The sequence below is a fragment of the Balaenoptera acutorostrata genome, chromosome 1, assembly GCF_949987535.1.
Source record: "Balaenoptera acutorostrata chromosome 1, mBalAcu1.1, whole genome shotgun sequence".
NCBI classification, from domain to species: domain Eukaryota; kingdom Metazoa; phylum Chordata; class Mammalia; order Artiodactyla; family Balaenopteridae; genus Balaenoptera; species Balaenoptera acutorostrata.
The window spans coordinates 160327049-160338656 of NC_080064.1; positions in this window are offsets into that span (position 1 = coordinate 160327049).

The window sequence follows — 11608 nt, forward strand, 5'->3', positions numbered from 1 at the left end:
ATTAAGCATCTACTACGAGCAGGCATAGCACATTCATAACCCTTCAACATAAGCATTATTATCCCCACATACAGATGAGACCGTGGAAACTCTGAGAAGTCAGGTGACAGGCCCAAGGTCACACAGCTAAGAAAAGAAGGTCAGGATTCAAACGCAGGTGGGCCTGATGCCAAAGCTCAGGCTGTGGTTGAAACTTTAAAATTTGAATACTTGAGTCATTAAAAAGAATCCCTGTAACATACATCTAAGATACAAGGTGTAATAATAGAATGACTGCCTGTGGTTCCACAACTCAATGGAGAAATAGAACATTCCCAGCATCGTCCAGGTGCCTTGTGTGTCTGGCCCCTATTGCATCCCTCTGCTTCCCTCCACTCCGACCCCCCAACCAAGGTAACCACTGTCTAAATTTGGGGTCCATTAGTCCGTTGTTTGCATGCCTTTTGTTGCTTTATGTTGTTTTACCACATGCATTTGTGATAAATAAGTATGAAGATAAACCGTTTAGTTTTGAACTTTACATAAATGGTTTACAGTATGTCTTCTATGGCTTGCTGCCTTCTATAAGCTTCTAAGATTCACCCAGTTGATATATGTGGCTTTATTTATTTCCACTGCTGTGAAATTCCATTGTTTGAATATACCACATTTTATTGATCCAATTTCCTGTAGGATATCTAGGTCATTTCTAGTTTCTTTCTTTCTTTAAAAATTTTTTTTGCTATTACAAACAATACTACAAAGAAAATTCTTTTTTTTAAATTGAAGTATAGTTGGGACTTCCCTGGTGGTCCAGTGGTTAAGAATCCGCCTTCCAATGCAGGGGACGCGGGTTCGATCCCTGGTTGGAGAACTAAGATCCCCCATGCCGTGGGGCAGCTAAGCTCGCGCACCGCAACTACTGAGCCCACGTTCTCTGGAGCCTGCATGCCACAAATGGAGAGCCTGCACGCTGCAACTACTGAGCCCGCATGCCACAACTAGAGAGAAGCCTGTGCGCCACAACTAGAGAGAAGCCTGCCCTCCACAACGAAATATCCCACGTGCTGCAACTAAGACCCGGTGCAGCCAAAAACAAAATGAATAAATAAATATTAAAAAAAAATTGACGTATAGTTGATTTACAATATTGTGTTAGTTTCAGGTGTACAGCAAAGTGATTTGGTTATATATGTGTATATATATCTATATCTATCTATATATAGATATATATATTCTTTTTTTTTTGATTCTTTTCCATTATAGGTTATTACAAGATATTGAATGTAGTTCCCTGTGCTATACAGTAAACCCTTGTTGTTTATCTATTTTATATATCGTGATATGTATCTGTTAATCCCATGTTATTAATTTATCCCTCCCCCTCCCCTTCCCTCTTTGGTAACCATAAGTTTGTTTTCTATGTCTGTGAGTCTGTTTCTGTTTTGTAATTAAGTTCTCTTGTACTATTTTTTAGATTCCACATACAAGTGATATCATATAGTATTTGTCTTTCTCTGTCTGACTTACTTCACTTAGTATGATAATCTCTAGTCCATCCATGTTGCTGCAAATGGCATTATTTCACTCTTTTTTAATGGCTGAGTAATATTCCATTGTATATATATACCACATCTTCTTTATCCATTCATCTGTTGATGGACACTTAGGTTGCTTCCATGTCTTGGCTATTGTAAATAGTGATGTTATGAACTTTGGGGTGAATGTATCTTTTCCAATTATGTTTTTTTCAGGATATATGCCCAGTAGTGGGATTGCTGGATCATATGGTAAGTCTATTTCTAGTTTTTTAAGGATCCTCCATACTGTTCTCCATAATGGCTACACCAATTTACATTCCCACCAACAATGTAAGAGGGTTCCTTTTTCTCCACACCCTCTCCAGCATTTATTATTTGTAGACTTCTTAATCATGGCCATTCTGACTGGAGTGAGGTGATACCTCATTGTAGTTTTGATTTGCATTTCTCTAATAATTAGCGATGTTGAGGATATTTTACGTGCCTGTTGCCCATCTGTTATGTTATGTCCTCTTTGGAGAAATGTCTATTTAGGTCTTCTGCCCATTTTTTGATAGGGTCATTTGTTTTTTTGATATTGAGCTGTATGAGCTGTTTGTATATTTTGGAAATTAAGCCCTGTTATCTCTTCATTTGCAAATATTTTCTCCCATTCTGTAGGTTGCCTTTTCATTTTGTTTATGGTTTCCTTTGCTGTGCAAAAGCTTATAAGTTTGATTAGGTCCCATTTGTTTAGTTTTGCTTTTATTTCTTTTGCCTTGGGAGACTGACCTAAGAAAATATTACTATGATTTATGTCAGAGAATGTTTGCCTATGTTCTCTCCTAGGAGCTTTATGGTGTCATGTCTTATATTTAAGTCTTTAAGCCATTTTGAGTTTATTTTTGTGTATGGTGTGAGGGAGTTTTGTAACTTCATTGATTTACCTGTGGCTGTCCAGCTTTCCCAACACCACTTGCTGAAGAGACTGTCTTTTCTCCATTGTATATTCTTGCCTCCTTTGTCAAAGATTAGTTGACCGTAGGTGTGTGGGTTTATTTCCAGGCTCTCTATTCTGTTCCACTGATCTATATGTGTTTTTGTGCCAATACCACGCTGTTTTGATTACTGTAACTTTGTAGTATTGTCTGAAGTCTGGGAGGGTTATGCCTCCAGCTTTGTTCTTTTTCCTCAGGATTGCTTTGGCAATTCTGGGTCTTTTGTGGTTCCATATAAGTTTGAGGATTATTTGTTCTAGTTCTGGGGAAAATGTCATGGATACTTCGATAGGGATCACATTAAATCTGTAGATTGCTTTGGGTAGTATAACCATTTAAACTATATTAATTCTTCCAACCCAAGAGCATGGGATATGCTCTTCCCATTTCACTGAATCTTTGTTGATTTCCTTTATCAATGTTTTATATATAGTTCTCAGCATATAAGTCTTTCACCTCCTTGGTTAGACTTATTCCTAGGAATTTTTTTTTTTGGATGCAATTTTAAACAGGATCTTTTTTTTTTTTTTTACTTTCTTTTTCTGATATTTCATTGCTAGTGTAAATAAATGCCACAGACTTCTGTATATTAATCTTATATGCTGCTACCTTGCTGAATTCATTTATCAGTTTTAATAGGTTTTTGTGTGGAGTCTTTAGGGTTTTCTATATAGAGTATCATGTCATCTACATATAATGAAAATTTTGCCTCTTCCTTCTGATTTGGATATCTTTTATTTCTTTTTCTTGTCTGATTGCTGTGGCTAGGACTTCCAATATTGTGTTGAATAGAAGTGGTGAGAGTGAGCAACATTATCTTGTTCCAGAATTTAGCAGGAAGGCTTTCAGCTTTTTACTGTTTAGTATTATGTTGACTGTGGGAGAAAATTCTTGATCATGACCTCTGGTGCACCAGCAAGGGTTGTGCATGTACAGGGTGGAATTGCAGGATTGGAGGGCCTGTATGTGGTGCCTTACTCAATATATCCAAAAAAATAGTTGTACCAGTTTACTTTGGAGCCTATAAGCTAGAGCAGTGTCTTTCCAGGGGTCAGTGCTGGCTTTAGGAAAGGGGGTTCCAGGGTGTTGACAAACTGGTAAGCCCTGAGATTAACCTTGGGAAATTCCTACCTCTAAGTGTGGCAATTCACAAAGGAGTGAACAGACTTGATAGTTTATCTCCAGAGCTGAGCTTCTGAGGTTGGAAATGATCGCTCAGTTACTAGTTAACATCCCAGGAGACAGGATCCTCCTATAGGACACAGGAGAACCAAGAGAACTTGAGATGATCTCACCACATCTCAGGGGACTTGGCATCTTGGTCAGAGCATGTGGGCTTGGAGCATTTCTTAGTCGTGTACCCTCTGGTGGCAGAATCCAAGTTTGTCAGCCTTGGATTCAAGGCCCATAGGATGGACTGACTGGAGGCAGCTAGGTCCTGGTTGGAGTTTTGATCCTTTCCCTGCTTGTACTTATTTCCACCAATATTCATTTTCCTTCTTTTAAATTATTGATTATGTAGTAATTCAGAGTTCAAAATTTAAAGTATAAAATTATACAAGGAACAGTCTTGCTCTCACTCTTGACTCCCACTTGCCCAGTCCCCCTCTGAAAGGTAATTGCTTTTATCCATTTTCCATGCATCCTTCCAGAGTTTTCTTTATGTACAAGCAAAAATGAACATAAAGTCTTATCTAAGCCTCCTGTTATAGAAGAGATAGCATATTATTCCCATGATTCTGCCATTGCCTTTTCATAGCATCTCAGCTATCTATTCCATGTCATTACATAGAACATTTTATTGTTATTTAAAAAAAATACCTATGCAGTATTCTATTCTATTCCACAGTATTTATTTATCATGTGCTATGCACCAGTCTCTAGCTGAGTGCTGGGGTTAAAATGATTAATCAAAACAGGCCCACTTCAATAGAAGTTAATTTAAAAAAACAAACAAGCCCTGCCTCAGGGACACTACAGCCTAAGGGCAAACAGACAAACAATTATGATAAAATACTGCAGGAGCTCTTCCTTCCAAAAATATTTCTCCAGTCCCAACCACTTGTCAGGCATTGCTCTGGGCACGAGGGAGACGGTGGTGAATAAAACCGATGAAAATCCCTGCCCCGTGGCACTTCCATCCTAGTGGAGCTACTGTTCTGGCACTGTGATAAGGGGGGCTGGGGGGCACATGGTGGGGTCCCTAACCTGGTCTTGGTATCAGGGAATCCTTACTGAAGGAAATGATGCTTTAGCTGGTAACTAACAGCTAAGGAGGAATTGGCCTGGTGAAGGACCAGAGAGGGGCCAGAGTTCCCAACAGAGGTCCCCCTGCCAGGCAGGGCGGGGAGGTGAGAGGCATCCCTGGGGACTGAGAGAAAGTCCTCCGTTTGCAGCATTGAGAGAGACTGTGGCCAGAGCTAAGCCCTGGCAAGCAGGCAGTGGCTGGCGGTGGTGGGCCCTTGTAGGTCACAAGAAGAACTTGTCCTCTGGAGACCACTGTGATGGCTGCCATGTGGAGTGGCTAGGAAAGAGGGACAAGAGGGCAGGCAGGGGCTCGAGGGGAGGGAAGTGTGGTCTAGGCAAGGCTTGTGGTCGGCTGGACCCGTTGGAGCAGAGGATGAGGGGAGAAGGAAATGAATGCAAGACAATGACGAGGGGGTGTTGACAGGACTTGGTGGGATGTGAGTGGAGGGAGAAGAAGCCTCAGTCTCCTCATCTGAAAAATGAGGCCAATGCCCTCCTCCGTGGGCTGTTCTGGAGGATTCACTGATATGAGGAGGGCTCTTGGCAGTGTTTCTGTCCCCTCACTGCCAGCACCCCTTCACCTGGTTTTTTGTTTGCTCCCCTCCAAGCCTATGAGCTTAGTTACAATTTTTCTGTACTTCAGCAAGGGAAACCTACTGTCTGATCTTCTAAGCCCTGGCAACCCCCATGCCCCCGACAGGCGTGCACAGAGTGCCCTGGTACAGGCCGCTGCCCTCTACTGCGACGAAACTTCCTGCCTTGCCTGTCCGCCGCCTCCAGCACACACCGCAGAGGGAGCCTCCAGGTGCACGTGCAGCAGGCCTGGCCTCACGTGGGTCCACTGTCGCAGCTGTGTCTGCTGAGCGCGGCAACTAGTTTTGGGTGTTGCTGCCAGCGTGGCTGCTTTGAGGCTGCCATTGGACTGTGCGCTCCTGGGAACAAGACCCCATTGTGGGTGCCCGCCACGTGCCTGACTGCGGCATCTGCCTGTGGCTGTGGATGGTGCAGTGGGAGCCCCTGCTGAGCAGGAGCACATGCAGAAACAGCATTTCCCCAAATCCCCTTGTGCAGTACGGCACCCAGTAGGGCCCGGCCAGGTTTATTTGGCGAGAAGATCTGGGTTTGTTTTTCTTCAAGCCCCGTGGGCGTGTGCTGCCCAGAGCCCTGGCCTGATCATTCACTAGCAGCGTGGAGCTGCCCCTCAGAGCAGGGCTGTGGTGGGTAGAGGAGCAGCCTGGTCGGAGCAGTCTTGTTCATCTGGGTCCTCTTCTCTGAAAGGACGCTGAGAACAGGGCCCTGGGACATGTTGCCCCACCCCGCCCCCCAGGCTCTAGTGGGCTCCCCTTGGCCCGGAGTTACAGCCCCACATCCTGCCTCTCTCTGCCAATACCTGCCCCTACTGGCTGGGAACCGAGGGCCAGTCTCAGACTCAGGAGTGGGGGAGGGGGTGTGGAGCGGCCCACAGTGTTTTGGCTCAGTTCCATTTGCCCTGGAGATTGGTCACTAGCATGTCCCCTAGTCTTGATAGGAGGGATGCGGTGGGCCTCAGCTCCCCACTCTCCACCCCCATGTGAACATTCGGTCCTGGCTCCTGACTCTGGGGAAGATTCAAAGTGCGTGGTTTGGGGCTGGTGTTGAATCTCCATGTGGCTTTTGCAAAGACAGAACCTTTTATCTCCAAGCGGCCCAGGTGGGCCTGGCCAGGGCTCTGTCATTCTGGAGGGCACTGAAAACATAGTGCTTACTCAGGCACAGTTTCCTGGGTGCGTGCCACCTGCGCTCAGAAGGACCCCACGCTTGGTTTAATGATCCAGTGTCACCGTCTTGGAACTCTTCATGATTTTTGGACAAGGGGTGGGGCATTTTCATTTTGGACTGGGCCCTGCCAATTATATCACTGCTCCTATTTTACTTTTTGTTTTCTCTATCTTCCCTTTTATTATCTTTTGAATTTTGAACTATGGGGATATTGAAAAAAAAAACTTTAAAAACTAAATACCACAAAAGATTAAAACAAAGAAAGACACACTTATTATTTGTTGTGCACATTTAGAATGGTCCCTACGTCCATTGCGGTGCACGAGCTGCTGCATACACACCCACGCACCACACATCCAATCCACAGTCCGACCGACTCCCAGGAGAGCCTGTGTGACATGCAGGGTGCTACCCCATGAAGGACACAGAGACAAAGGCATGCTCCAGGCCACCTGCTCCTGTGTCAGGTCCATGCCATTGCCCAGGACGAGCAATTCTTACTTCACAGCTGGGTGGGGAGAAGGGGTTCCCCAGACTCTCTTACTGACTCCCACCTCCCCTTTCCCCCTACCTCTGGGCATATCTTCAGTGTTAGATGACACTTGGAAGTCATAGGCTAACATCCCCAGCTCTGCTGGGAGCTCAGGGAAGGATACTTCTGTGTAGACAGGAGACTTCTGTGGTGGGCATGGTTGTGGTCATGGGAGACCCTAGGAGGGTCATCTTGCCTATTCCCTTCAGGCTGGGCTCTATCTGTGTTGTTTATCGCCAGAAGAAAAAGAAGATTATGGCTGTAGAGACTGCAGGGACAGAGACTCCATGAGCTTTCCAGGCCCCTCTTCTAGTATTTGTCACTGATGCAGATTTCTTGCCTGAATCACTGATGCTGCAGTTTTTGCTCATTTCTCTGTAGGCTTAAGAAACTGGGATTTTCCTGCCCCACAAATGTCGAAGGGTTGAAAATGCCCAGAGGCCAAGAACGAGCTTTGAGCATCTGCACAGGAAAACTGCAGCTCTTCATGGGCCCCTGGAGCTTCCGCTTTCTGCTCTGCTGGAAGGAAAGGAGCACTGCTGCCCTCTGGTGGCCAGTTGACAGAGACGCAAGGAGTCATCCATTGGGCGGGGTCCCCTTTGCTTTTCTCTGGGATAGCAGAGAAATAGAATGGAGAAAATACAAGAAACGTTTGACAAGGACCTAGAAGAACTAAAGAGCAAACAAACAATCATGAACAACACAATAAATGAAATTAAAAATTCTCTAGAAGGGATAAATAGCAGAATAACTGAGGCAGAAGAACGGATAAGTGACCTGGAAGATAAAATAGTACAAATCACTACTACAGAGGAGAATAAAGAAAAAACTGAAAAGAATTGAGGACAGTCTCAGAGACCTCTGGGACAATATTAAATGCACCAACATTCGAATTATAGGGGTCCCAGAAGAAGAAGAGAAAAAGAAAGGGACTGAGAAAATATTTGAAGAGGTTATAGCTGAAAACTTCCCTAATATGGAAAAGGAAATAGTCAAGTCCAGCAAGCACAGAGAGTCCCATACAGGATAAATCCAAGGAGAAACACGCCAAGACACATATTAATCAAACTATCAAAATTAAATACAAAGAAAAAATACTAAAAGCAGCAAGGGAAAAACAACAAATAACATACAAGGGAATCCCCATAAGGTTAACAGCTGATCTTTCAGCAGAAACTCTGCAAGCCAGAAGGGAGTGGCAGGACATATTTAAAGTGATGAAAGGGTAAAACCTACAACCAAGATTACTCTACCCAGCAAGGATCTCATTCAGATTTGACAGAGAAATTAAAACCTTTACAGACAAGCAAAAGCTAAGAGAATTCAACACCACCAAACCACCTTTACAACAAATGCTAAAGGAACTTCTCTAGGCACAAAACATAAGAGAAAGAAAAGACCTACAATAACAAAACCCAAAACAATTAAGAAAATGGTAATAGGAACATACATATCAATAATTACCTTAAATGTAAATGGATTAAATGCTCCAACCAAAAGACATAGACTGGTGGAATGGATAAAAAACCAAGACCCATATATATGCTGTCTACAAGAGACCCACTTCAGACCTAGGGACACATACAGACTGAAAGTGAGGGGATGGAAAAAGATATTCCATGCAAATGGAAATCAAAAGAAAGCTGGAGTAGCAATTCTCATATCAGACAAAATAGACTTTAAAACAAAGACTATTACAAGAGACAAAGAAGGACACTACATAATGATCAAGGGATCAATCCAAGAAGAAGATATAACAATTGTAAGTATTTATGCACCCAACATAGGAGCACCTCTATACATAAGGCAAATACTAACAGACATAAAAGGGGAAATTGACAGTAACACAATCATAGTAGGGGACTTTAACACCCCACTTTCACTAATGGAGAGATCATCAAAAATGAAAATAAATAAGGAAACACAAGCTTTAAATGATACATTAAACAGGATGGACTTAATTGATATTTATAGGACATTCCATCCAAAAACAACAGAATACACTTTCTTCTCAAGTGCTCATGGAACATTCTCCAAGATAGATCATATCTTGGGTCACAAATCAAGCCCTGGTAAATTTAAGAAAACTGAAATTGTATCAAGTATCTTTTCTGACCACAATGCTATGAGACTAGATATCAATTACAGGAAAAAATCTGTAAAAAATACAAACACATGAAGGCTAAACAATACACTACTTAATAACCAAGAGATCACTGAAGAAATCAAAGAGGAAATCAAAAAATACCTAGAAACAAATGACAATGAAAATTTGACGACCCCAAACCTATGGCATGCAGCAAAAGCAGTTCTAAGAGGGAAGTTTATAGCAATACAATCCTACCTTAACAAACAAGAAACATCTCAAATAAACAACCTAACCTTACACCTAAAGCAATTAGAGAAAGAAGCACAAAAAAGCCCCAAAGTTAGCAGAAGGAAAGAAATCATAAAGATCAGAACAGAAATAAATGAAAAATAAATGAAGGAAATGATAGCAAAGATCAATAAAACTAAAAGCTGCTTCTTTGAGAAGATAAGCAAAATTGATAAACCATTAGCCAGACTCATCAAGAAAAAAAGGGAGAAGACTCAAATCAACAGAATTAGAAATGAAAAAGGAGAAGTAACAACTGACACTGCAGAAATACAAAGGATCATGAGAGATTACTACAAGCAACTATATGCCAATAAAATGGACAACCTGGAAGAAATGGACAAATTCTTAGAAAAGCACAACCTTCCAAGACTGAACCAGGAAGAAATAGAAAATATGAACAGGCCAATCACAGCACTGAAATTGAGACTGTGATTAAAAATCTTCCAACAAACAAAAGCCCAGGACCAGATGGCTTCACAGGTGAATTCTATCAAACATTTAGAGAAGAGCTAACACCTATCCTTCTCAAACTCTTCCAAAATATAGCAGAGGGAGGAACACTCCCAAACTCATTCTACGAGGCCACCATCACCCTGATACCAAAACCAGACAAAGATGTCACAAAAAAAGAAAACTACAGACCAATATCACTGATGAACATAGATGCAAAAATCCTCAAGAAAATACTACCAAACAGAATCCGACAGCACATTAAAAGAATCATACACCATGATCAAGTGGGATTTATACCAGGAATGCAAGGATTCTTCAATATACGCAAATCAATCAATGTGATATACCACATTAACAAATTGAAGGAGAAAAACCATATGATCATCTCAATAGATGCAGAGAAAGCTTTTGACAAAATTCAACACCCATTTATGATAAAAACCCTCCAAAAAGTTGGCAAAGAGGGAACTTACCTGAACACAATAAAGGTCATATATGACAAACCCACAGCCAATATCGTCCTCAATGGTGAAAAACTGAAACCATTTCCACTAAGATCAGGAACAAGACAAGGTTACCCACTCTCACCACTATTATTCAACATAGTTTTGGAAGTTTTAGCCACAGCAATCAGAGAAGACAAAGAAATAAAAGGAATCCAAATTGGAAAAGAAGAAGTAAAGCTGTCACTGTTTGGAGATGACATGATACTATACATAGAGAATCCTAAAGATGCTACCAGAAAACTACTAGAGCTAATCAATGAATTTGGTAAAGTTGCAGGATACAAAATTAATGCACAGAAATCTCTTGCATTCCTATACACTAATGATGAAAAATCTGAAAGTGAAATTAAGAAAACACTCCCATTTACCATTGCAACAAAAAGAATAAAATACCTAGGAATAAACATACCTAAGGAGACAAAAGACCTGTATGCAGAAAATTATAAGACACTGATGAAAGAAATTAAAGATGATACAAATAGATGGAGAGATATACCATGTTCTTGGGTTGGAAGAATCAACATTGTGAAAATGACTATACTACCCAAAGCAATCTACAGATTCAATGCAATCCCTATCAAACTACCACTGGCATTTTTCACAGAACTAAAACAAAAAATTTCACAATTTGTATGGAAACACAAAAGACCCCGAATAGCTAAAGCAATCTTGAGAAAGAAAAACGGAGCTGGAGGAATCAGGCTCCCAGACTTCAGACTATACTACAAAGCTACAGTAAGCAAGATAGTATGGTACTGGCACAAAAACAGAAATATAGATCAATGGAACAGGATAGAAACCCCAGAGGTAAACCCATGCACATATGGCCACCTTATCTTTGATAAAGTAGGCAAGAATATACAATGGAGAAAAGACAGCCTCTTCAATAAGTGGTGCTGGGAAAACTGGACAGCTTCATGTAAAAGAATGAAATTAGAACACTATGTAACACCATACACAAAAATAAACTCAAAATGGATTAAAGACCTAACTGTAATGCCAGACACTATAAAACTCTTAGAGGAAAACATAGGCAGAACACTCTATGACATAAGTCACAGCAAGATCCTTTTTGACCCACCTCCTAGAGAAAGGGAAATAAAAACAAAAATCAACAAATGGAACCTAATCAAACTTAAAAACTTTTGCACAGCAAGGGAAACCATAAAAAAGACGAAAAGACAACCCTCAGAATGGGAGAAAATATTTGCAAACGAAGCAACTGACAAAGGATT